This window comes from Notothenia rossii, assembly GCF_949606895.1.
Source record: "Notothenia rossii genome assembly, chromosome: 4".
Lineage (NCBI taxonomy): Eukaryota > Metazoa > Chordata > Actinopteri > Perciformes > Nototheniidae > Notothenia > Notothenia rossii.
The window spans coordinates 80,908,732-80,936,047 of NC_136902.1; the positions used below are offsets into that span (position 1 = coordinate 80,908,732).

At 40.7% G+C, this 27,316-nt stretch overlaps 1 protein-coding gene across 1 annotated transcript in view; it reads right to left on the reverse strand.

Annotated features, from left to right (window-relative positions):
- arhgef17 (Rho guanine nucleotide exchange factor (GEF) 17) overlaps positions 1–27,316 on the reverse strand; it is a 57,357-nt gene that overhangs the window by 23,898 nt on the left and 6,143 nt on the right. The gene's annotated exons all lie outside the window — the stretch shown is intronic.

The window sequence follows — 27,316 nt, forward strand, 5'->3', positions numbered from 1 at the left end:
AACTAACAAAGATAGTGTACAAGAAGATTTTTCAAAAACTGGACAGAGACTGCAGATAGACAGATAGTGAGAATACAAAGAGAGCTGTGAGTGTAACAGTAGGTGTTGAAGCTAATCTGGTGATTCACTCCCCTCTAATTCTATTATAAAGAGATGGAGAGAGGAGGATCTGAAGAAAGGGACATTAACAAAAGGAAGACAGCCATGTTAAAACAAGGAATTAACTATAATAAGAACTCAAGGAAAAACTGAAGAAAATAAGAATCAGAGCAATAAAGGAAAGAGAAGCCTGCTACATGGAGGAAATTCTTAATTGACAGACATGTCCTAGATATGAAGTAAAGGTGCAACACAGGGAACACACACATAAAAACCACACAACTGCAAAGAAGAGAAAACACTGCGTCTACCTCTCCGTTGGGGCTTCCAGCACAAAGTCCATTCCCATTCAAATTCCCGCTGAAGTTCCCAGTCCTGTTGTTGTTTTTTAACTGATCGACTGCATCTCTGTCCACAACTTCTTCACCTCCTCCTCCTCCTCTTTCATCTCCTGTATTTTCTCCATTCTCATTCATTTCCTCCAGAGCAATGCTGAACTGGGCAAGGGTTCGAACCATGTGCAGCATACGGAGCGGTCCCTGTGCCCGAACGCACACTCACTTTGGCACATAGACGCACACCAATCAGCCAGAAAACACCTGTATCTGTTTGTCTACTAGCACAAACTCTTCATATCCACAGAATAAACGTCAGATCAAAGAAAAGACAACACCTGCGAGCCGAAGGGATCACCAACATTCCTCTTACTCAAGACATAAAGTAAACAAGTTCTTGTCTTTTTCTTCCTGTCTTTTCTTCTTCTGGCAAAGAAATAACCAAAAGAAATTCAGTCCTTGGGAAAGCCGCCTCTGTGTGTAAATCGTCTGTCCTTCCACAAATTCAGTAAGAAGTATCAAAGTGTGCGTCTAGGCTCGGTGTCGCAGCTAGTCTGTCACAGTGTGTGTGTCATGCAGAAAACACACACACAAACACAAGAAGGCAATGAGCACGCTTCAGCATGTATGCATGGGCGTCTGATCTGTTTCTACTGCATGGGTGATGTAAGCAAGAACTGAGCGTATGTCGAGGTGAGTGTAGACCACGGGAGGGATAGAAAGTGTGTGTGTGTGTGTGTGTGTGTGTGTGTGTGTGTGTGTGTGTGTGTGTGTGTCACGGCCCTCCCCTTCGGGTGTGCTAAATGAGAGACAGCAGGCAGGGCAGACGCTCACGGCGCGCAGCTCAAACAGACCCAACCAATCCCCCCGTAAATAATCGATCGAGACATCTGAGGGATGAGAAGGGTGACGATGACATAACTGTCCATCCGTCTCCCTCTCAACCATCTTTCACATGATGCTTCTGCCATGATAACATCTTCTTATGTCACAACACAACACTGTCTTCACATGTTCCCTTCACAGAAATGCTGCACTGAGGAAATGCACACTTGGATGGTAATGTCCTTTCTGTCTGTTCTGGTTCTATGCCATTGGCAGCAGCCCACATATAACCATGACAACAGTGAGCAAGGCTGTTATTTCTAAAAGGACCAAACCTGTATTTTGCATGTTCAAGGCTATTGACTCCACATCTATAAACCGCAGTGATTTTCACAAGCATCTTGAAACTTTTTGGGATGTATCTCCCATCTTCCAGGCTGCTTCTGGTTTCCATGCATGGCGGAACATCTATTAAAAAGGGTCACTTGCACAATATTTACAAGGTTAGTTTATTCAGCATAAGGGGAGCTACATAGACAGTGAAAAGGTGACATCCGATGACCAAAACCTAATGGTATTCATATTACATTTATATAAAAACAGAGAAAAGCAACACTTTTGTCAAGCTCTAAATTCTGGCAAGTTGCCAGGACATTAAAGTGGAACATTTTTGCTGTCAATGCAGTCTCAGTTTCTAATAAACCCCTTAACTGGAAGACTGTTATATTAAAGAAACTGCAAGAAGGCTTGAGTTGAAAAGTAGCTTAGTATTCAAAAGTCAAACAAAGTACTAGCAATGAATTGATCAGTAGCAGTTTCACAATGACCCCGTTTTCGTGAGTTCATAAATCTAAAATGCAACTTTAATGAAAAACTTTCAAGGCATGTCATGTGGGTTTGAGCTGAACTGCTTGCAAATAAACTGAGACAAGCAGAGTAGCTTTTAAAATACAGTGCATCATGCAATATTAACACAAATAACAAGCCTTCGGTGATTTAAAGTCAACCAGCTCATACGCAACTTTCTACATTGCGTAATTGTATCCAATATAAAAATATGCAGAGTTTTCATTGAAGTTAAGCTTTGGTATGAGGTGGCTTTTGTCCAGCGATAAACCCAAAAGCACTTCTTTCTCTCCAACCGAGATCAGATGGTGACTACAGAAAAAGGTCACTAAAGGACATTTAAAGGTCAAGCACGTGGCAAGAAATTGGCGTTTAATCCTAGCGGACATGGAAACAATAGACCAGAGTGAAGGTCTGGTGACAAAGATCAGAGATGGCATGTTCGGGGTTGGAGCACAGAATTTACTTGATGCGTATTTGACCTGGTTTTTCTACCAATAAACCACCTGAAACAGCAAGTAAAGGACACTTTAGTCCCATATTAAGCACTTTAAACTAATGACTTCCCTCCAAAGTCTGATGCTTTAAAGCAGTGGTCCCCAACCTGGGGGGCGTGCCAGATGATTTGAGGCCAAATATCATATTTAGATTTTTTTTGTTGTTGTATAGAATTGTAACGCAATACATGTTTTTCACTAAAAGTCTTGTCTCTACATTACAATAACATGTAAAAAATTATTGATTAATTCATTTGAATAAAAATTCAAGTTAGTAGCTATTAAAGGCATAAAAAGACAGCAATGTATAATCCTTTCTTTAATATAAATGTTTCTTCTGCCCGTAAAGTGTCCAAACCAGGCTTTTCTGGATAAGCGGATTTTTAAAACAGTCATTGTCCATGCCGGTTTCAGTTGGATTATTTGTCACAGTTGCTCCGATCAGATCGGTCTCCTCCATTTTGTAGATTATTTACAATAATCCACATAAACACATCGGCAAAATCCGGCTTACTTTGAGCATGTGTTTTAAACAGTTTAATCCCTTTGTGAATTGTTTCCACTTGCGCCGTCCTTTAATTTCTTCATACAGCGGAAATCCAAATGAATGAATCCTGAGTCCAATAACCATCAAAGTCACTCCAATAGTGCTCCTTGATTACGCCTTCATCCTCCTTTAACAAAATACTTCACATTCATCTAGTTTGTGACAGTAGTTGCCGCATTTTTGAGAATTTGAAATTGTAATTACCGCTGCTGCGTCCCCCCCCCCCTTTGTGTGTGTGTGTGTGTGTGTGCGGGGGGGGGGGGGGGCTCTTGGGAAAAAAGGTTGGGAACCACTGCTTTAAAGTAATGTAAAGAATAAACAGGGTGATATTTCCTTCTTCCTTTACATCTGTACACCTCTAACTCACCAACATTGGACCTCCATTTAAGAAAGCACAAAGCTATTTTTTTTCTACAGAGACAATACCTGTTACTAGGATGCATTTGACTACTTTGTGTGTTATTCCTTAACAATAAAACAAATATCACCAAACTTATACTGTAAGCTTAGAGAACACAAGTTACAGTCATCACCTGACCAGCATCTAATTGTTTCTATAGCAACTCTACAGTGTTCAAATCTTTAGCATTTCCTTTTTGGACCAAAAAAAAAGCCATAAAGTTATTTGTCGTTCTGCCTTTATGCATCACCAGCTCATACCTGGCTGTCACACACCTCCACACGGTCATCTGAACCCTGTGTTTTTATAAGTAATTCAAACACAAAAATTATCATTGGCCAGACTCAATTTAAAAACCAAATGTTTCTGTTTACAGATTAACCATGAAAAAAATAATCTATTATCTGATTACAACTTTCAATCGCTATAAAAAAAATCTATATTTAATAGTTTGACTAGTATTTATGTATAATTGCCAAATAAACATATGAGGCTGATCATGAGTTGGCAGAATTAGCAGCCGTGTTTCATCCTTGTATTTCCTGCCCACCCAGCAAATAAACGTGTGTGTGGTTAAATTATTTCTCTGCCACCACGCGTGACTGTTACTAGTTGCTGCTAAATGACATCTGATGTGACATCTTTATCACAGCCTCGGAGCCCATAATAGCCCACGAAAACTGAGTCAGTCTGATGTGAGTCTACGGGTAAACATGTACAAGGACTGATGACACCTGTCAGCACACCCAGGTGTTTGTGTGTGAGTGTGAGTGAGAGAGGGAGAGTAACCTTAGGAGAGGAGGACGCATGACTGCCCAACAGATCAAAACAGATTCATCATCACACACCTGGGCATGCTAACATCGTGTACCATGTGTGTGTGTCCAGTTTTCAAACTTGGGTTTTTCACAACAACCCTCATGAAATGACAGATTCATAGGCACTAAAAGGCAGAATAAATCACGATTTAACATGTGAGATGACAGGTGTGTGTGTGTTTGTGTGTGTGTGGATGTGTGTGCGCGCAACAGGTGTCTGGAGCTCTGTTAACTTGCCATGTCAACGCTTGATGACAGCATAATGACAGATGTTTCCAGGAAAAAGATTATTCCCACCGCTACCTACCACATGATTCATGATTCCTCTCATTGTCTTTAAGTAAGCCTGACCTCAGACTACCCTCATTCATCTGTCTGTGTATTTCCTACAATACCAGATGAATGCAAATTCAGTATGGCTATAAAATATGTATCAATTTAACAGCTTTCAAGAGCATTAATGCAAAAACATGATCCACAAGGGGGCAGTGGTCATACTGAAAAATCATTTCAGAGTTAGTTTTGTCTTCCTGCACCAGTTAAACATTTCTAGATAGGTTATTAATGGATTCATTCAGAAGCCCAACAACATTAAATAAAGGGCAGCTGTGAACAAGAATATGTTTTTTGATATTGATAGTAAGTTGAGAGTTGTGTTTTTACATAAGATAATTATTATATTCTTAAAGTGTCTTCAGGTCAGAAGTATAACGAGTTTGTTGAGCAAAGTAAACAATGGATGGTGTCTTGCAGAGCTGTGATGGTTGTTGAAACAGTAGCATGTGAGAGAGGGTGCACAGGTAACTAGATCTACATGCACGCCCTTATGGGATAGTGTGGATATTTTTGCTGTGTGTGTGTGTGTGTGTGTGTGTGTGTGTGTGTGTGTGTGTGTGTGTGTGAGAGAGACAGCGATATGTGTGCTGTGAAAAGATTCTTTGTCCCTGAGAGGTGAGGCTGAGACAAGGACACGATTGACGCCCGGGCTAATAAACGCAGATACGCACACACACACACACACACACACACACACACACACACACAAACTCATACATATATATGTATTGGAGGTCGCAGAGAAGAATATTATTGGGCTCTGACACACACATGAACCCACACGTGTAAAGACCAGTAGGAGAATCCCAAATATGGTCGAAGCAATGAAAGGATGACTTAATCAACACAGCATATTTTATTTTGCAGAGTAGTGGAAAGCTGCATGTAGTGTCACTTATAGTAGTTTATAAAGTTTTGTAACAACACAAAGTGAATGATGGTTCAGACTTTTAGGCATTGTTGGGTGACCAGAAAGGCGAAATGGAGTAAGGAGTGAGTGTTTAAAGTATTTCCAGGACAATAGAAAAAGCCTTAACAGACAGAAATGGATTCCATGCAACAACGTTATATAGTAAGTCGGGCCCTTGTATGTTTTTTATTCTAAGTTTATTGCTCTTTTCAGCTCAACAGGAAAAGTATCAGCCTCCTCAAACAGAACATTACAGTGACAAACCAGGAGGAGCCTTCGATCCACTCTACATCTCTTCCAGCCCCAACGCAGCATGACAGGCTGACACCCCATCCACTTCCCCTTCTAGCAACCTATCCCACAATGCACTGGGATCGAGAGATAGCCATCAGCCACAGAGTCTTAACCCCAACACCACTCCGGAAATACCTCCTCTGTGTCTCTGTCTCTCCCACCCAATTTGTACTTTCTTCTACCCTCTGTCATTTTTTTCTTCCTCAGATCCCTTTCACCCAGCCTTGGAAAAAAAAATCTTTATCCAATGTTATTTATAGGTGATTTAGCAGTATTAGAGGTGACTGCAAGAAACTGTCAGTTGGATTTCTCTGTAGAAAACTGTCTCTCTATAATGTTGGCTCTAAAGCAGCGCTCAGACATGCGTTTACACACTCACCCCGAGCACAGTGAGATGTATAGCAGTTTGAGACTGAGAGCAGGAAAAAGGGAGGAGGAGAGAGAAAAGGCAAGCAGAGATGAAGAAATGCTATGGCAGAAAGAAATGGGGCATCGCTAGCAGATTGTACTTTTATAATACTACAGTTTAGCCGAGAAGAAACACTATACTGTGGATTATCCCAATTGCTCCTAGTCTCACTTCACTAGTCCCTCTTACTCCCCCTCATCCCTCTTTCTCTCCATCTCCCCTTTTTATCCTTCTATCCTCGACATGCCTGACCCCTCAGAGCCTAAAACCCTTACATATGTGTATATATGTGGGCGTGTGGGTTAGGTTGGCTGCTAAAGATATAATAAATGAAGCATGTTTTGACAGCTGTAGGCAATCAAAACATATGTTAGTGTTTTTAAAAAAGTTGAATGGAGCTATACTTTGAGAAAAAATGGTGTCAGTGATTAGAGAGCAGCTTTGAATATATTTACAATAATGGAAATGCTGAAAACATTACTGTTAATGTGCAGCACAAGCAGCACAAAACCTGTCTGAACTCAAGCAACAACACACATACAGGGGAGTGACACAACAATGCACGTAAACAGAGACTGATCTCATGACAGGGTGTAACCTGGGAGAGTTTTTGCTTTATCCTCTCAGTCAGTCACCCTTATAATGTTTCAAAAATCCCCAAATCAAAGAATGTATTTTAATGGGAGAAGGAATGCAACTCCAAACTACTTTGGAAGGTGGAACAACACATCTGCATTGGCCATTATTTCTGAAAAGTCTTTTGAACTTCTGAATATGTCCCACATCACAGCAGGGTGCGGTCAGGTGGACCCCACCCAGCTACAATGTAGTGTTGCACTTCAGCTACATCACAGCTGCATAGGTTGGAAAATAAGAATGCTGTGAGCACAAGTTGCCAGGACAAAGCCGTGATTTCTCCTGTTGAAGCTAGTTTTAAGAAGATGCAGTGGTTTGATTAAATTGATCTGTATCTGACGGGAAACAAATGGTAGCAGGTGATATGATATTGGAAGGTCCTTTGGGAGACATTATCCATATTTCCTCCTGGACAAAATTGAAGTGCATATTTTCACAACTGTAGAAAACCTGAGTCACCCCCCTGTATTCTCATCTATTTTTTGTTTCATTCCCACTCATCTCACCCTCACGTGACACTCTCAGCCGTATCAGTTGATCTTTGTCTGATCTCTGCTTCACACTGAGCAGTGGAGTGCTGTGATTTAAAGTGCTCACACACACTTCCCGGGCGAGTTCAGGAACTCAATCTTTTTCATAAACTGCTCCTGAAAAGCACCAAAAGAGGAAATGGTTTGATTTGAGTGACTGAGAGTCAAAGGCCTTTACAGATCAGACATTGAAGTTCTCATTTCTTTTCATTTCAATGAAAGCCTGGTGGTAGGGTTGCAAATATCCTTGTAGGCAGCGCTGGGAGGCAGTCACATGTCCATGACAGTCTCTTTTTCACATAGCAGAGCAGAGTGCTTGCAGCTGTGTAATTTTACCTGCATGCTCAGGAGCTGGGGTTGCCCCTTTAAAAAAGGCCTTGCGTTTCAGTGAAAGCCTTATGAGGAGGCTGCGGAGCAATTCTTTTGAGACTCTTTCATAACTCTCTGACAGGAAGTCAGGTGAGTTCGGGAAAAATAAATGAAGTAAAAAGAGATGCAGATGGATCAAGCTCTGTTAGTGGGCAGTGAGTTGCTATGTTACACTTGTTGCCACAGAAACAGCTAAATGGAAGAGAAAGTGTGAATGAAGAAGAAATTCCAAGAAGCACAGAGCACCTCATGATCAGCACATACACACCAACAAACATTTACCCTGTGTCACACTGCCGAGCTGCGTCACGAATCTCCTAGCAACAACATCTGGCGCCATCATGGAGATCAAGCTGGCTGTGAACCACTATGACACATTATACACAGGCCAGAAAAATATGCATGAAAGACTTTGTCTAGGGTGGAGAAGGAAATATACCAAGGAAGGTTGAGGTTACCTAGGTTATAATATTACAATAAAACATGTGGTCTTGTCTTAATTCAGAGTCTAACAACCTATGAGTCTGTAGTCAGGCTATCTTTTTTTGTGGGGAATTCCTGGTACTTTTTTTTTTAAGCACAAGCAAGGTTAAGGTTACAGAGAGCTGAGCAGATTCCTAAAAAGCCAGGTAAAACTGTGTTGACAATTGATTGGTCCAAGAATATAGTCATATTGTGCACAATCCTGGAATTTACATTCAAATGTTATTGTTTTGTATTTTAAATTAATACCGACCAAGCTATTCTTTTTTTTATGAAAGCTTAATACTAACATTCTCATAATGACAATGCCAACATGCTGTACAGTGCATTCATGGTTTTTGCTGAACGTGTTAGCATGCTAGCATTTGCAAATACATTTGACTCAAAGTGTTGAGAAAAGTTTAAGAATCACCTAAGTTAATCATTCATTCTGTAGGCAGTATGAATGGGTGTAGCAACATGTAGGGCGATTTATTCAACTGTCTGCACCAAATGTTGTAGCAATCCATGATATAATATTAGGGCTGTCATGTTGCAAAAAAAAGTTAACGCCACTAATTATTTTAACGCGATTAACGCATGTGTATTTTTTTTATCCTCGGCCGCCCCCTAGTTTCAGAGCGCATCGAGTTTAAAATACCATCTAAGCTGATGCTGACAGCCCCGCTCCTGCCGCCCGCTTGCAGCAGACCACACTTCCACGCTCACCGGCGGCAGGCACCGACTGGCCATTGGGAGGACCGGGAGTGTGTGTGTATGTGTGGCCCGAGCGAGCGAGAGAGACATTACGTGTATTGTTGTTGTTAGCATTTGGTGCTAGCTAGCTGCGCTAAAGGATACAAGGAGCTGTTTCAATGAAAAAAGAGGAGCGACATTTCGCCGACAACTGCGGGCAGCCAGACGAAAAGTCAGCACACTCAGCATAGTGCAACATGATTGCAGCGTCCACGCAGCTCCCGTTCTCACACACACACACACACACACACACACACACACACACACACACACACACACACACACACACACACACACACACACACACACACACACACACACACACACACACACACACACACACACACACACACACACACACACACACACACACACACACACACACACACACACACACACACACACACACACACACACACACACACACACACACACACACACACACACACCAGTCACATTCCACTACATCTGCACACACACAGAAGCCACAGGGGGTGCCGTCATCTTTACACATTAACCAAAGTGTTGTCAAATTATTCACTTTCTGACTCCTTGTAAACACACTTTAGGTCCAAAAGGCTCCATTTAAACTGAAAAAAAACGAATCCTCATAACTTATCCCAACTATGGGGTACATATCCAGGTTATACCAACAAAACCACACAAGGAATCCATAACACAAACAAAAAAAGGCCTTTTGGGAGGTAGTTTACGGTAAAAAACGACTCCAATTCAACTTTTCACCCCAAGTTTGGTTGGTTTCCCGCAAGAACCTCATATATATAAATATTGATATCAGTGGCTAAGATGCACAAAGTAGTTTAACAATTTGTCGGTCAAGCCAAACCACTGGAAACACATTATGAAATGTCAAACACACATGGGGTGGCCTGCAGGGCTCAGTCTCCGCAAAACATTTTTGAAAGTCTATGTGTCTGCAGAAAACATTCAATAACAACGACTAACAGCCAAGCAGAACATAATTGCCTTTGTCACATTGTATCAGTGGTGGTGGAAGTGCTCCTTTGTTTGCTTGTACTCCAGATTAAAACAGATTTATTTCCTAATGGCCTCACACTCCTGTGAACCATGTGTTTGGAATGGGCTAATATCTATGGTCTATTTGAACAGGGGCTGGTGAGCAGAGACATTTAGTTAATGTGTACTCATGAGTAAAGCCGAGGAGGAAAGGAAATGTTTAGAATGGTCCAGAGAGAGCTTTCGAGAAACTGGGTGTGTATTTCTGTGGAAGAAATGGCAAGACAGTTTCGGACTTGGTGGGGGGGCAAAGCGTGAGAGCACAAGGAGTGGGATAAGAGAGGAAACTAAAATCACAGATGATAGCCTGAATAAAGAAAGAGAGAACTGCCAGCGAACTTCAGGATAGCCAGAGAAAATGGAAAAAAAGGGAGAGAAGAAAAGAGATCCCCTGTTTCAACCCGGCCCAATTCCCTCTCGCTCTCTCCTTATATGGCAGTGTTGCATGTGTGTGTGTGTGTGTGTGTGTGTGTGTGTGTGTGTGTGTGTGTGTGTGTGTGTGTGTGTGTGTGTGTGTGTGTGTGTGAGATACGGGCTCAGTCCCAGTGTTGCTCTCAGAGCACTAAAAGGTTCCTTTCCTCGCCATTTGTACGCTGCCGCCCAGTTTTACAGCTTTCCAAAAATCCCCACCCCATCTTCCATTCTATAGCACTTTAAAATATCCATGGCATTCAAAGGACAATTCATAAAAAGTACTAAGCATTAATGTAAAAGGACCTTCTTATTGAGATTTTGAAGTTTTTCCTAGTTTTAGTCCCTTTTACAACTAATTATGAATCATTTTTAGTCTCAGGAGAATTTGAGGAAAACTACATTTTAATCTTTTAGAGGCGGTGTAAAGGGCGGGCAGAGGAGGAAGTGAGAGGAGAACAGAAGAAGAAGAAGAAAAAAGACAAGATTACATCACAATCTGCCTGTTTATGGCTAGGCTCCTCAAAGGAGACACAAATAACCCCTGGGATCTCTCTGTCTCTAAGTGCAAGGAATCATAAGAAGCAAGAATCCTCTCATTTTTCCTCTCCCTCTCTTTTATTCATTTCATCTTTCCCTCCCTCCTCGTTGTGCTGCTCTGCTTCCCAGAATGCTCTGGCCTGAGCCCAGATGACAGGAATGCAGGAATCCAGGTAGCATGTCTGCATGAACACACACACACACACACAGCAGACAGGAACACACACAACGCATCCATCTGCACAAGGAGGGCTATACTGTACATGTAAATATAAATATCTGTACAGACCATAAACAGTGAGAGAAATACGGGACCTGTGTGACTATTATGTCCGGACATATGTTCAGTTTAACAGAGACAACAGCTGGCCAAACAGTGAGCACTTTATTAAATACTGAATGGTTCCTTCATTTTAAGCTACATACAAGATGTATACAAATGTTGAATGAACTTTCATCACAGATTACTTAAGACCTCAACGCTCAGATAGCATCTATCATTTGACACTTTGTGCACTTAGAACAGAAAGCAAGAATAACAAAGAAGGCTGGAAAAGAGTTAAAAGACCACAGCAAAGTCTCAGACAGGACTGCAGTATTAGCCACAATTTAAATCAAGAGATGCTCCGAATTAAATGACCAAATATGTCTTTTATCCATGTCCTCTCTAGAAGGACACACAGAAGGACTCAGAACAGGGTAGAGAACTAATTCAAATGACAATGAATGTGTTTTCTGGTGGGAAAACTACCAACCAATCCCCTTCTCTCACGCAATCTTCCTCCCTCTTCCCCTTATCTTGTCATTTTTCTTTCCCTCCCCATCATGTCAGTCCTATCTCTTAAAGAGAGGCAGAGAAAGAGAGGGGGACCGAGGGGGAAAGAAAAGTTTGTTTTTCAGGAGAGGACAACATTCCCAGGCCTGTACCATTCCTCTTCCTATTAATAGAACACACACACACACACACACACACACACACACACACACACACACACACACACACACACACACACACACACACACACACACACACACACACACACACACACACACACACACACACACACACACACACACACACACACACACACACACACACACACACACACACACACACACACACACAATTGTGGCTCTAAATACGGCCAGATATTGTTACAATTACCTCAGATGAGAATGATATTAAGGCTAACATGAGTTCAACTTGGTTCAGTGTCCTTTAGTATTAACTTGATCCAAAAACCTAATCACATGATATATTTGACATATTTTGTCTCATTGAAAGTCAACTAACTTTATGATCTAGCTCACCAGTGCACTGTAGAAGAGTCAGACAGACAGAGCTCTTCCCCCTCCTCTGCGTGAACAAACTTTCCTTCTTTTTTTTCTAGCCCGGCTACAGCCTGTCATTTAGAAAGACAAGTTGCCGTCGTGTAACCAGCTGTTAACTGTCTGTTTGGTTAATGCTTTAGTGTGGAGCAGCCAGAGGTGAGACAGGGGTGAGCAATGAGAGGTTAAAAGGTCTGGAGGCTGCTCACCTTAGACTGCAATTAGAGGGTGTTTTTCAGAGCTCAGTAGGTGAAGTGGTTCTCAGATTTATGGAGTTCTGAAAAACGCGTACGTGTTACAATGTGTTTTACACAACAATAAACCACAAGGGAGAGATCAAATTGTTTGGCAGGTTTTTCTTTTTTGTGTTTACTCATTCAGTTACTGTGAAATGTACATTTTATTAGTTTGTTTAGTACCTGATATCTACATTTTATGGATGGGAGGAACTATGTTCAACAGGAATAATATTCCATGGAAATACATATATTCCAAGCTTTACCTTATTAGTTGACATAAATATTAAGTTGAGATTCAATGGGGTTAAGAGTTTCGGGTTACAATATGTTTAAGATGTAAAAACAATAAAAAACAAACAGTAAACTGTGTGCTGGGACATTGCACAACTTATTTAAGCAAAACTGTCATTATTTTAGGCCAAGTACCAACACGCTATGCTACATTATCCCTCAAAAAACAAGATCAATATTCAAAAGAGTTGGTTATACAAGCACAGTGTATTTAGCTTTATATTTGACTCACTCTTATCTGAGAGATAGACATTCCTTATTAATTCCTTATTTAATAAAGAATCAAAAGCACAACACTGATATATAAACAAATTGACACAATAAGTAATCAGTGTGGAACAGAGCAGCTTGTCAATATATAATGTCCTAAACAATGTTAATGCTGGAAAATGTAAATGTATTTATGTTTTACATAAAAAAAAAATTCCATCAAATTACTAGAAATGATCTGTGTTAGAAAATACAAAACCACAGACATTACTGGGGCTGCTGATGATGCACCGTATGGGAATGCATGCGCTGTTTGGTGAAACATCTTAATTTTATCAGGGTGTTTATATTTTTAGGTCTGCCATGCTTACAGGCATACAAGCACACACACACACACTCACTCACAAACACACGCCAACTGAGTCGAGGGAGTCTTTTATGGCTGAAGGGCTGTTCACTCTGTCAATAAGATCCAGATGTGAGCTCAGTGGGAGAGGGGTTAAAAATAGAGTGAGAGAGGTGAGGGAGACAGAAAGAGAAAGATGGATCCAGGGTCAGAAAGAAAGCACGAGAGAGACAGGCGCAGAAACCAGGATCTGAGGGAGTTGAGAAAGTATTAGAGCAGACCGACTGATGAGGTGAAAACAAAGGCGGGGCAGAGACGTAAACTTGTTTTATTGTTCCAACACTTTTTCTCCTTCTTCTTGCTCCAGAAACAGAAATACTAGCCCCTCTGATGTCACCACATTCCTACGGCAACATACACACCCACCCGTCCCACATACACAGTTGCCATGGGCAAAGAAGAATACACATAGGGGTACCAGCATCTTTCTCAAGCCTCGAAAAAAGTCCACAGCTCCATCAACGCCTAAATACAGTGCCAGTTGCTTAAAACGTTTTTTTTTTTTACAGCTGTGGAGTTCCCAGTGTCTTTTTGCTCTGACAAACACATTAAGGACGGTGGTGTGTGTACGTGTGTGTGTGTGTGTGTGTGTGTGTGTGTGTGTGTGTGTGTGTGTGTGTGTGTGTGTGTGTGTGATGGTCAAAAATGCCTCTTTCAAACCCACTTCCTGCCCTGCCCTCTCAATGAAGACAATTATGGTTCTTGCAAGAAAGGATAACACAGACGAAACAGCTCCTTAAAAGGCAGGACCCATGTTGTTTTCACCTCTGCACACATTTTTCAAATTAAAAGCCAATACTGCATGTTTTAAAAATAGAAAAATAGGTTGTTCTGTCTGTATGACGGAGTGCAGAGCTGAAGCCATTTATTATCTTCATGGCAGTTTCGCTTTATTAGAAAGCAGAGAGTGACATGGATAACAGGCTGGGTTTTGGATGGTTTTCAACTTAGACGGATTATGCTGCTGCAACATGAACCCTGATGGTAGCAGGACTAACAAGATATCTTAACTGCTCGTTTTATTATTAGGCTGATTAAAATGTACACACGGGGTCAAATTATTTAAAAATGTAATATTCAGAAAAGAGACAAATGTTACGTTTGTGTGATAATAACCTGGGATAAAAACGTAACAGGTTACAAAAGTAAACGGGTGCAAAACAAATGATTTTGAAAAGAAAATAAGCACCACGACGCACCACTCCTTCCAAAGCCAAGCCAATGATTTGAAACGTCAAGGTCAGATAGAGAATTATATTTAGAAACTTGCCTTCTTCTTATCGCCATGGTTCTGTCTGCTCAGCCTTCATTCACAACCTTGTAAGTTCTCAATAACACAACAGACATGTTACCCATATGACGTGAAAGTACTGCAACAAAATGACAATGGCTTCTATAATGAGTGTGTGAAAGGTGTCCCACCCACTGTTTTCTGTTGCCATTCCATCCATGATTGTTGGACTATTGGTTTGGACCATAGCATTTACCAAAGGCATGTTTGGGTCCCTATATGGCAATCATTCTGCTGTTTTTATTACACTGGAGCTCCATTACCAATATTTAGTCCTAGTCAAACAATCATCCATAAACCTTTGCACAACCTCAAATACTTTCTCTTCTCCTTTCAAAAGAAGATTTAAGAAACACACAATTGAAATGCCAACTGGTGAATAAAATGTTTGAAGGAGCAAGAAAATCAAGGCCTAGTTGAATATAAGAAGCCTATTGAGGGGTGAAGAAGGACTACATTGTTTTAGAAAAGACTGAACCAATTACCCACAACCCCCCAGCTGTCACTTTGTGACGGGAGCTTCGTGTGAGCCCTTCAAACATACCTTTAGAAACACACGACACACACACACACAAACTCATACCTCCAATCTCCAGATAAATGGCAGTCATCATCATTAAACATCATCATTGCCATAGTGATTACCGCTGTTATTTCTGGCAAGAGACAGCCAAGGGACAGCAGGTCAGCAAACACAAAGATGCAAACACACACACACACAAACATTTATACACACACATTAACAATCCAACCGAGATCAGTTACATAAGCAGTGACTGTGGCCTCCAGCACCGGAAATGTTTAAATACTGTTGGGGCAAGTTCAAGTATTTCTAATTAACAGCAGTCTCCATGCCAAAATTACATTCTGACACACAGTGCAGATGTTTCTACAACTCCATCACTCACGATGACTTGAATCGAAAATGCCTTTTTCATTCGTCTATTAGTTGGGGGCGGTCCAACCAACCAGATGTACGTCATGTCTGCAGGCTACACTAAGCAGCAAGTTAGCTTAGCATAGCAATGACTGAAAGCAAGGGGAAAGGGATATCCTGGCTAAGAACATCCACCTTTTGGCACATTCAAAACCCACTAATTACCATTATAGCTTTTTTGTTTAATCTGTACAAAAGTAAAAGTTTAAAAGATATATTTAGATAAAAGTATTTAGCAAAATAGTACAATTTAATCCAATGTTTTCCAGGAAATAAACCCTAATTATGGTTATGAGTAAAATAACACATTTAAACAAACCTTTTACAGTCACACTGACACACACTCAACAGTGCACAATAATCGCAGAAACTGATATGTGTTACATTGTGACTCAAGTGAAATGTAATGGCTTCTTATCACATATTCTCTCATACTCAAACCAACAGTTTAGGTCACACACACTGATTAAACAGTAGTTCATATTTATTTTAGACAAATATGTTTCTCTAACCTTGCCTATAAGTAAACCCAAAAGGAATCATCACAGTGTTTTTGCTTTAATGGATCAGAAGCCAAAAAAAACTTCACCAGTGTTGGGCAAGTTACTTAAAAAAAGTAACTAGTAATAGTTATAGTTACTGCTCTCAAAGTAACTAGTTACTTTATTAGTTACTACATTATAAAAGTAACTAGTAACAAGTTACTTTACTTTAAAAAATAATAACAATACAAATACAAGGTTTTGTGTTGTTTTTTGCAGACTAGTTCTCTGAAGGCAACAGACTCGACCGTTGCGATGGGCAGCATGTCCTCAACAACATACCTGGCAATCTATTTAGTTGACTCTGGGTGACATGTGGCGATTTAAAAGAATCGTTTTTTGGTTGTTTAGGTGGTGTTGCTCCATCTGGGTCACTGCCGTTGGTTGAGACGGTGGGGTCTTTGGCGACTAGTTTTATAGCCCCATGTACATTAGTTAGGTGCTTCAGGAGATTGGCATTGCTGTTATTCGATGTGGACACAGTTTACATTTGACCGTAATATTTTTTGCGTCCTTTATCCCCACAAATTGAAAATAGTGGTTATATCTCCAAGTTATAAATGCGCTGCTGCTCTCGCTGATACTTGCATCTGCCATCGTGTGTGTGTGTGTGCTGGTATTGGGCGTTGCCGTGTGTGTGTGTGTGTGTGTGTGTGTGTGTGTGTGTGTGTTAGCATTAGCAAGTGTTCGTGTGTGTATTTTCCCCATAAGGCAAGACCCGCCCAACTCTGTCTCTGATTGGCTTACCCTGAAATGTTACCCCGCGTTAACCAATCATCACTCCTCTCTGGTTAATTTCACTTTTCCATGGTGCTGTGAGAGGACATCGCTGTATTCGCCTGTTACATCCGCAGGGAGATTCGGTTCAGTTCCATCACATAATGTAACGCAATAACGCACCCATTTAAATCACAGTAACTATAACGACGTTACTTAAAGGGAATAGGCAACTAGTAATGCTATTAGTTACAGCAATAAGTAGTTGCGTTACTTTGTAATGCGTTAGTCCCAACACTGAACATCACAGCATTATGTTCATAAGCGCAATTAAAAACGTTCCATTAGCCTAACTTATAGATCTATTTCTTGGAAAGTGAATGTAAGGTCAGGGAGAGACAGGGACAGAACAAGTAAAACACACGAAGGGAGAGAGCGAGCTTGAAGCCACTTCACACACACACACACACACACACACACACACACACACACACACACACACACACACACACACACACACACACACACACACACACACACACACACACACACACACACACACACACACACACACACACACACACACACACACACACACACACACACACACACACACACACACACACACACACACACACACACACACACACACACACACACACACACACACACACACACACAACCACACACACACACACACACACACACACACACACACACACACACACACACACACACACACACCAAAGTTCTCTCGGTTGAGGTAAGGTCAACATATTTTCAGGCTGACTCACAGTTTAGTGAAAACTCATTTGGGACTAAATGTTTTAGTCAAGTATATCGTGAGGGGCCACAGTGATCTCAATGCTCCCCTGTGGGGGGGGGGGGCAGGGAATGGAAACATGTCACTCTTTTGGACTTTAATGAATTTAAAAACAATGACTAGAGTTATGTTGATGGGTAAAACACATTATATTATCAAATGACAACGTACGGCGAAATTATTAAAGATGATAGTATACAATAAGTTAGACAAACGTGCATTGTGATCAAGTAGGAACAATAATGATCTATGTTAACTATAGTTTAATAAATAAAAGAATGAATCCCATGTAAATGTTTAAACTCAAAATAAATCATTTCTAAATGCCAAAGTGATACAATGTGGCTATCCTAGCACTCCCCAACCATTGATATAAAACAAAAGATGGGCTAAACTATATGTATCATTACTCTAATTACAGGGAATACATCATTTTTGAGGATTAAATATATAAGAAATACAAGCAGTGAAAAGTGGTTTTGTTTAATCTTCACTGATGTCAAATCCATATCCATGTCAAATGAAGACATGTAAAAGTCACTATATGAAAATGTAACTTTTGACAAATGTATTGAATCATTGATTGAACAGGAAACTCTGAAATTCTGCGAAAACCCGATCTGAACCAGTGAAAATACAGTTATGTCATCTACGTGGCTTGGCTGAAGTAATGACACCATGGGGTACGTGTCGATGAAATCCAAATAATAGAGGAGATTTCACTAACAAGACATGAGGACAGCAGCATTGAGCTAAACATTACAGGACTTATCTTTCTCTGATTCAACACAATCACTCCCACACCTTAATCCATAATAAAACAACCCATCATGACGTTACCTAACTGGGACCACCTTAGTCATTCTTTCAACATATCGAGAAAGTTTCATTTGACTCAAACCAACACCATTTAAACTGCATCGCGTACACACACACAAAGGACAAACACCACCTGCCTGTGAGGCATCTTTGGCCTGAGCTGCTCCCGTCTCCCTTCTCCAGTCAACTTCCTCCTCTCCCTGCGCCTTAATCCGAGATCCCAGTAGCCACTCCGGAACAACGCTCCGACACTTGGAGCTTCTCCCATTCCCATTCTGGATAGATTTCCTCAACTGGCAGCTAGAGCATGATCCAAACCGGCGAACTGATGCCATAAGACAGACGAAGGTCAGGGGGAGAAAAAGACGAGGACAGATACGGAGAAAGGAGGAAGAGGCCAAGTGTTTCTACTGTCATGTTTTCTCTGGGTGACAAAAGACAAGCGAGCAAATAAGACTCAACGGTCCGGGCAACCCACACCAAGGCCTAAACCCTGTATCAGAGTGTGTGTGTGTGTGTGTGTGTGTGTGTGTGTGTGTGTGTGTGTGTGTGTGTGTGTGTGTGTGTGTGTGTGTGTGTGTGTGTGTGTGTGTGTGAGTGTGAGTGTGACGTGTGTGTGTGCGACCACGCTGTAAACTATGCTACACGTTGCACTGGTGACACAGTTGTACCATTGTGAGCTTGACTTGGGGAGACACAGGAAACATGTCAGCCCCAAAGAGATATGCGCATACACAAAATGATACTAACATAGGCATGCATTATATTGTGACTACAGACTGTCCACTCTTTACTGAGTGTGCCTATGACAGTGTTATGGTGTTTGAATAATACTGAATAATAATCTATTTTTCTATACTGTATATCTATGTCAAACAGTTATACTAAATGGTCGTCAAAGTGAGCTTTGATAATGAGTCGTTTTTGGGAAACTAGTAACCAAAAAGCCTTCGGGTCTAACAAGCTGAATCTCGCTGTGTCCAAAATCTCTCCCCCTGTCACATATTTGCAATACAATAAACACTCAATTGTCTTCTCTACAATGAGCTTTTCAGTAAGGATTTCAGACAAGAACTATTATCATTTTGCACCATCACTGACAGGTGTGGGATAAAAAAAGAGCCTTAATCAGGCTCATGACCTTGCATTAATATCATAACTGGTGACTAAGTACTGTAACACTATGGATGCCGCAACATGCTGGCAGCAACAAGACATTTTTTTAGACTAAGCAATTAAGTGTGTAATCTATTAAATCGAAGAACTGCAAAAAATGGTATTAATTTATTTCAAGAGCACAAAGTGATATCTTTAATAACTATGTGTTATTTTTCTGATGAGTACAAATCAGCAAGAGTTTGGTTGATTTAAAAATCAAGAAAAATATGAAACCAATAACAGCTAATAAATAATTCACTAAATGATTAATCACAAGTTAAAAATACTAGTATGTACTTTACTATTGGGGGGAGATCAAACAAATACACCCGTTTGCTTTAGGTGTGTTGACAACAGAGTAAAGGCATTTTGTTGAAGCATGCGCTAGCCAGTTTCTTAAAGTTGCACAGAAGTGGAAGATATCGGACAAAGTCACCAGTCATATCGTGCTCGTAATATGTAGAACACCATACCAGCATATGTGTAGCACACTTTATACAGAGGGGCTCTCCGTGACGGCGGCTTTGTTGATACTTTAGTATCAGAAAGATTAGTCGGACTTCATGCCAATTACATTCCAGAAATCACCAAACTATGCTGAGATGTTTAAATAAAGTAAGACATGTCCTGCCATGTAATCCAAAGTAAGAATCCACACTGGAAACACTGGGGGCAGTCGGGGTCAAACTTGGTAATGTGATGAATTTTTTTTCATATTTTCTTTTACCCGTTAAAGTTTCCAAATTAATTTTGAGATTTTAAAGAGTTAACATTGACAGCCCTAATTATCTTATGACACATCATTGGGCTAGCACAACAAACTAAAAAAAAGTTAGCAAAAGAAAACTACAAAGGGAGACTTTGACCTGCTCCCTGGAAGGTGTAATGTACACTGGGGTATGATGACAATAATGCATTTAAATGGTTATTTCTAACTTTCTCTTTACTGTGCACAAACATAATGTTGCCATTCATCAGACTATTAAATTACATGCTGAGGAGACAATAATAAACCTGATCTGTTAGATGCTATCCCTCAACTTCTTTATAAGTATCTGTAATTGACTTTTTTGTGGCATGTAATGTTCTTGTTGCATTTTTCAGTGCTTTTCAATTAGCACCAGATGTTATGTAAACCTAGGTAATGCTACCGAGTACATGGCAGCCAACAGTGCAACGCTGCATTAGGTGAATCATCAATAAACTAAAAGTCTCACATCAGACATCTTTGTGGACACGTGGGCTGCAGATGTATGACTCGGAGAGAAAACTACAGTGAAGTCTAACATGACAGAGAGGAGCCCTGCAAAAGATATACCGTACAGTATATATGGCTCACACACAAACAATATTTAACACATGACCCTGTTTTCATAGCAGTGTAACAACCATGTGTGAGCATTATTCATCATCCATTATTTATGACACACACACACACACACACACACACACACACACACACACACACACACACACACACACACACACACACACACACACACACACACACACACACACACACACACACACACACACACACACACACACACACACACACACACACACACACACACACACACACACACACACACACACACACACACACACACACACACACACACACACACACACACACACACACACACACACACACACACACACTTTAGTATGTAGAAATCTGCCTGTGCACAAAAAAAAGCTGAAATAGCAGCTCTGCTAGAAAGTGCTGTTTCAGAGAAGGCTTTCCTTACATAAGCAAACTGCTCTGTAATTACATTGGGTGGATCCACACAGACTGAGAGAGTTAGAAAGAGAGTCAGGATGGGAGCAACTGGGACAAGCAATGAAGATAACAAAAAAGCAGAAGAAGAGAGAAGAGCCTAACTTGCCACTCTTCACAGGTTTAAACAGTCCTTTCTTTACACTGGCAAGGCAAAAGACATCAAAAAGAAGAGATTTAAAAAGAGACCATTAAAGGTTTTCAAAGCCAACCAAGAGCAAGGACATTAAGCAGTTTTCCCACAGGTTGTTTCTTTACTCTGTGAACATTGAAGGACCCTTATGTGACTTGTTCGACACTGAAGGTCAGTTGAGATTATCGGTAGACTAGCTAGGCCAAGGATTTAACCTTAGTTACCATTAAAAGAAGTAAAGGTGATGGAAAAAGATAGGTGGATGGACTCTAGAGAGATAAGGAGTTGAGAGCATTATACTTTGATCTTCAGGAGAAGGGAGCTTCTGATTTCCGCTGGCGGGACAAATATGAAGTGCAACCAACCTGCTGTTACACACAGTTGGCTAGTTATCTATCAAAAATAACTTCTCTGAAATTGCTCTCCAACGTCCAACCAAATAGGTCTATTATTAAATCATCCCCCCCCCCCCCCCCCCACACACACTCAGTCTTACTAAAAGGAACACAAAACATTTTTGTTGTGCTGGTCCCAAAAGCAATATTATGCTTGAGTTGCACAGAGAGACAGAAAAAACATGTTGCTGTGTGTATGAGAAGAGGACAAGATGTCTGGAGGTAGGGGATGTTTTCTTCACAAAGTACTCGGCTCTCTTAGGACCTTAGAAACAAAAACCATAGCAAACATAGTAAAAACTAAATTCTTGTTTTTTTCTATCTACTCAACCAGTAAGATATTTATAAATGCCATCATCTGTTTTTAAACAGACTCACACCATGCTAATGCTAACAGTACAAAGGATGCATTTCTTCAGGACAACGTTCCGGGTAGTTTCCTGCCCCCACTATTAAAATTAATCTCAAAATGCCTAACATCAGAGGCTGCCTGTGTGTCATTGAAGCACCCAGATATCTGCAGTCTGGTCTTTTGATCCCCTGATTCATCCCACCTCTTCCCTCTCATCTGCTGAGTCATGGAGATCTCCAACCGGAGCAAACCACATCCTTATCCTTTCATCTCTGCTTCACCTTTACCTCTCACAGCGGCCCTCACTTTTTGGACGTCACTAAATCTAGGTTGACTTTTGCATGTTAAAAAAAGAATCCCCAACATCCGCACTATACTGTATCCTTTTACATGTGTGTGTGTACGTGTGTGTGTGTGTGTGTGTGTGTGTGTGTGTGTGTGTGTGTGTGTGTGTGTGTGTGTGTGTGTGCGGGGAGGGCAACCTGTCCTTTGAATTTTACTTTTAAGTCTGTGTTCAAAAGAACATTGTATAAGCTCCGTATCATGTGGGAGAGAGGGTTTCTGCCCATCGAACCCAGTATGAACCGAGGAGATGCGACCGGGCCAGGATGTGGTCAGTTCTGTCCAGACTCAGTACTGCCCCCCCCCCCCACCACCATAATGAAAACTGCATTTTATTCGCAGACCAGGATACAGGAACTGTTACAATAAACACCCACTGAAGAGCATACAATCTAATAAGAAAAGGGACTGGGTTGGACATCGGTGACCGTTAATGAAATCAATCCCTCCTTCCGGCTGGCCTCAGAGAGGACAACAATGAAATGTGTCTGTGTGTAAGAAAGGACATGTGACAATAGTGTTTCATCAATGTTTGGTGTCACACAACAGCTGAAACCCATCTTTTTGGGTTAATTGTAGAAAGCTATTGCAGGAGAACAAGTGTCAAAGGAAGAGTGCATCTGGACAGGAAGGGGTGGGCAGGGTGGTGTAATTTGGACAGATCCTTCCACCACCACATTAAAGATACAAAAAAGATCAAACAAACCCAGGCTTGTACTTCTTATTCTCAAACATCCTACAGACTTTTCACCCACTCTTTTTAAGATTCCCTTTTTCTAAGCACAAAGTCGTGCAGCCAGAATTCAAACTGATCCACCGAGCTCTAGTACCCAAAAGTTGAAGGACTTATAAACATATTGAAATTGGTCCAGTCTGTTCTATCCCTGTGTTCCTTAAGCTACTCAAGCCAGGAACTGAAAAAAGGCGTGCTCAGTTATTCCATACATGTGCTCTGACGCTCCATCCCAAAGTTAAAGAAACTACCAGCCATCCAACCTTATCACAGGTTCTGAGCCACGACTGCTTCATCGTCACTTCAAAAGTCATCTTTATTAATATGTGGTGTCAATCTTCTTTTCTCTTATTGTGTTTCCGATAACGTGTCAGATAACTTGATGACTGTTTTGTCAAAGAACATGCTAAAAAAAGTACTTAACTGCTTTAACAATAAGTAATCAAACATCAATAAGACAAATGCAAACAAGCTCACTTCTTCAGTATCTCCACCTTTACTACTCCTCTGAGCCACAACTACATATTGGGAGGACTGGGGTTGCAAGAGGGGAGTGAAAGAAAAAAAAACTAGAAGAGGTGAGGTATTTAATTCCATGTGGGTGGCCTGATAAAAACAAAGTCGGTCATAAATCTGAAGCTATAAACACTGTGCTTTTAGACCTAATCCATGCAGATCACTGTAAAAAACCAACCTGTCTGTCTTCTTCTGTCTCCCATTAGCACTCCAGCTAGCATCCCCATTAACCCTGTACCGACCTCTTCTACACGTCAAACAGTAATGTATGACATATGAGAAATTATTTTATGCAAACCAATTTTTAAAACAGAAGTGCTGTGAGTCGACAACTGGCAATTGTTCATGTCAGGATATTCAACTAAAGTAAATACAAACACATGTTAATATGACTGGCTATCATTTTCTAGCTACCAAATATTTGTTCTGAATAATTGGCCAGATCCAGATCTGTAATCATTCTGATAATATTGATGGTTAGGTGCAAATGTTGGTCACGTTAGGCCATTTTTTATTACATGACAATACATTCCTCTTTCATGAAGTAACTGTTAAGCAACCAGTGGAGAAAGGAAAGAAAGGCTATATTCCTGCTGCCAGATAAAGTGGAAACTATGCCAACAGTAGTGGGAACAGACACACACAAACTCATTTGTCAAGAAAATGGCAACATGCGTGTCATATTTGAATTTCTCTACCAAACAATAGACTTTGTTACAGCACCATTTGTTTAAATATAATCGGGACAATGACTAGACGAACTGCAGATGATAAATTTGGACAAAACTATGCAAGAATATAAATAAAGCCAATACTCCTTTAGGTTTTATGTTTCAGTGGGGGTGTCAACTCTCTATTATTTATAAATATATACCGTTAAAATAATATTTTAAAACTAAATTCTCATATTCTCATTTACAGATGTCTTTTTCTAATGTTAAAAATAATCCAGGGTGAGGACCCTAATATTTGGGAAAACAACATTCAAGTTATATGATTTTGTATAGTGAAGCAAACATGATGAGTCAATTTAAGCCTTATGGTTTATTGATTCACAATAAAAATGGCCATTAAGATTCAGATGAACTAAAAATATGTATTTTCTACCATCGTATCCACTTACATCTCATTCCCTCACTCCCCCGCCTTCCACCACCATTTCATTCTTCAACCCTCAGTTCTATTTTAATCCTATCACTTTCTTTTTTTTAAAGCAGCAAGTGTTTCCTTCCAGCTCTCTTCTTTTCTCCCCCATTAGTCTGTCTCTCTCTCTCTACCTGACATTTGGCTCTGCAGCCTGCCTCACACCAAGACAAACGTTATGACCTCACATCACTGCAATGTTCCGGAGACACAGACAGAGACAGCAAAGAGCAAAATAAGATGACATTGAGGAGGAATTATGGGGAACTAATATATAAAAATTAGGATGGGTATAAGCTGAAAATGTTAAATACTTATAGTAAGCATCTCAGTGTCTCTATCTCTTAGTGGACAGATAACAAGGGAGAAAATGTCAAAAAGGAATAGCAAATTAGCAATAAAACAGACAAAGATCCAATTAATGAGATATTTTTCTGTAAGAAAGTGGGCATTGTGGTGTGGTTGAAATGGGCAAAAATCCAGTCACGACAGAAGGTTAAAGCTTGTTCTTTCTTTCTTTCATTCCCTTTCTTTCTTTCTTTCCTTCAACTTGTCTGCGCTCCATTTTAGCTTGGCACAGTTGTCATTACATTCAGTCCAAATTACACACACACCTTCCCTGTTCACCAGAGCTGCAGGCCAGTGCTTTAAACACAGCATGTTGGCAAAACTCAGGGTTTGAACAAGCCATTGATAGATTCCAGACAAACAATATGCACACGCACGCGCACACACAGAGAAAGAAGGAGGAGGAAACCATTTTAACACACACACACACACACACACACACACACACACACACACACACACACACACACACACACACACACACACACACACACACACACACACACACACACACACACACACACACACACACACACACACACACACACACACACACACACACACACACACACACACACACACACACACACACACACACACACACACACACACACACACACACACACACACACACACACACACACACACACACACAGGTAATTCTGGACATCATCAAACACTTTAGTAACCACAACAACTTCCCATTTCCCTAAACCTATTTCCTGTACTGGTGAGGTCCCTTGTCAGCAACTGCTACTGTCACTACGGCAACAAGGAAGGCCAATGGCCCTGAGGAGTAAAACAATGAAGACCAAGGCAATAGATGGAAGTAATATCAATGAGCAGCAGAGCAGCTTTGCAAGAGGATGTAGAGTCAATGGCAATAAGCTAAACCTTCATATGTGTTGGTCCACACTACTTTCACAGTAACAAATCATCTACAGGAACAGCTGGCCTCACAACCAGAGCAGAGGGCTGCAATATAGAGTTGCGATAAAGAAAGCAGTCATGACACAATGAAAGCATAGCCTTGGATGATGTGTCTGCAGTGGAACCTTTTCACCTGAGCTCAGACAAGATGATAACCCCAATGTTGTTTTTACTTTCTCCACACCTATTCAGAGTCACACCCATGTCAGTATAATGATTTTTGACTCCGGGAAAAGACCTCCAGTAGAGGTAACGTCTGAGTGTGCCGCACAAAGAGGTGTGTTATGAGTAAAGGTTGCGGAGTATGGCTATGAGTGTAATAGCTAAATTGCATTAATGTTTGTACTTATGAGTGTTTGGATTTAACTCTATTCAGGTTTTGATGTTAGTTTAGTTTAATTGTACAACGTTTCTAGCATAATGTATGTTATATACGTTATATTTTACCCAGTGGTGGTTTAAATAACATAAATGCATGCTCAAAATTGTTATGTATATTTATGATGATATTGATTATTGGTCCCAGCCCAATCATTTAACATTTGAATTGCTATGACATAACAAGCAAGAAATGTCCCAATGTTTAGACACTATTGAGTAAATACAGCATCACAGACGCATCCACACACACTCTGTTTAGACAAACTGCTTATTAAAACCCCTCTCTAAGACTATGATTCTGGCAAATAGACAATCGATACTGGATGAAGCAAATAGATGAAAACAGAACCACACCGGGCCTTGGTACACTCCCAAATGCCCTTTGTCTACGATTTGTTTAATCAAACTAATAACATCCTCTGAAGCTTGTTTAAACTGTTCAG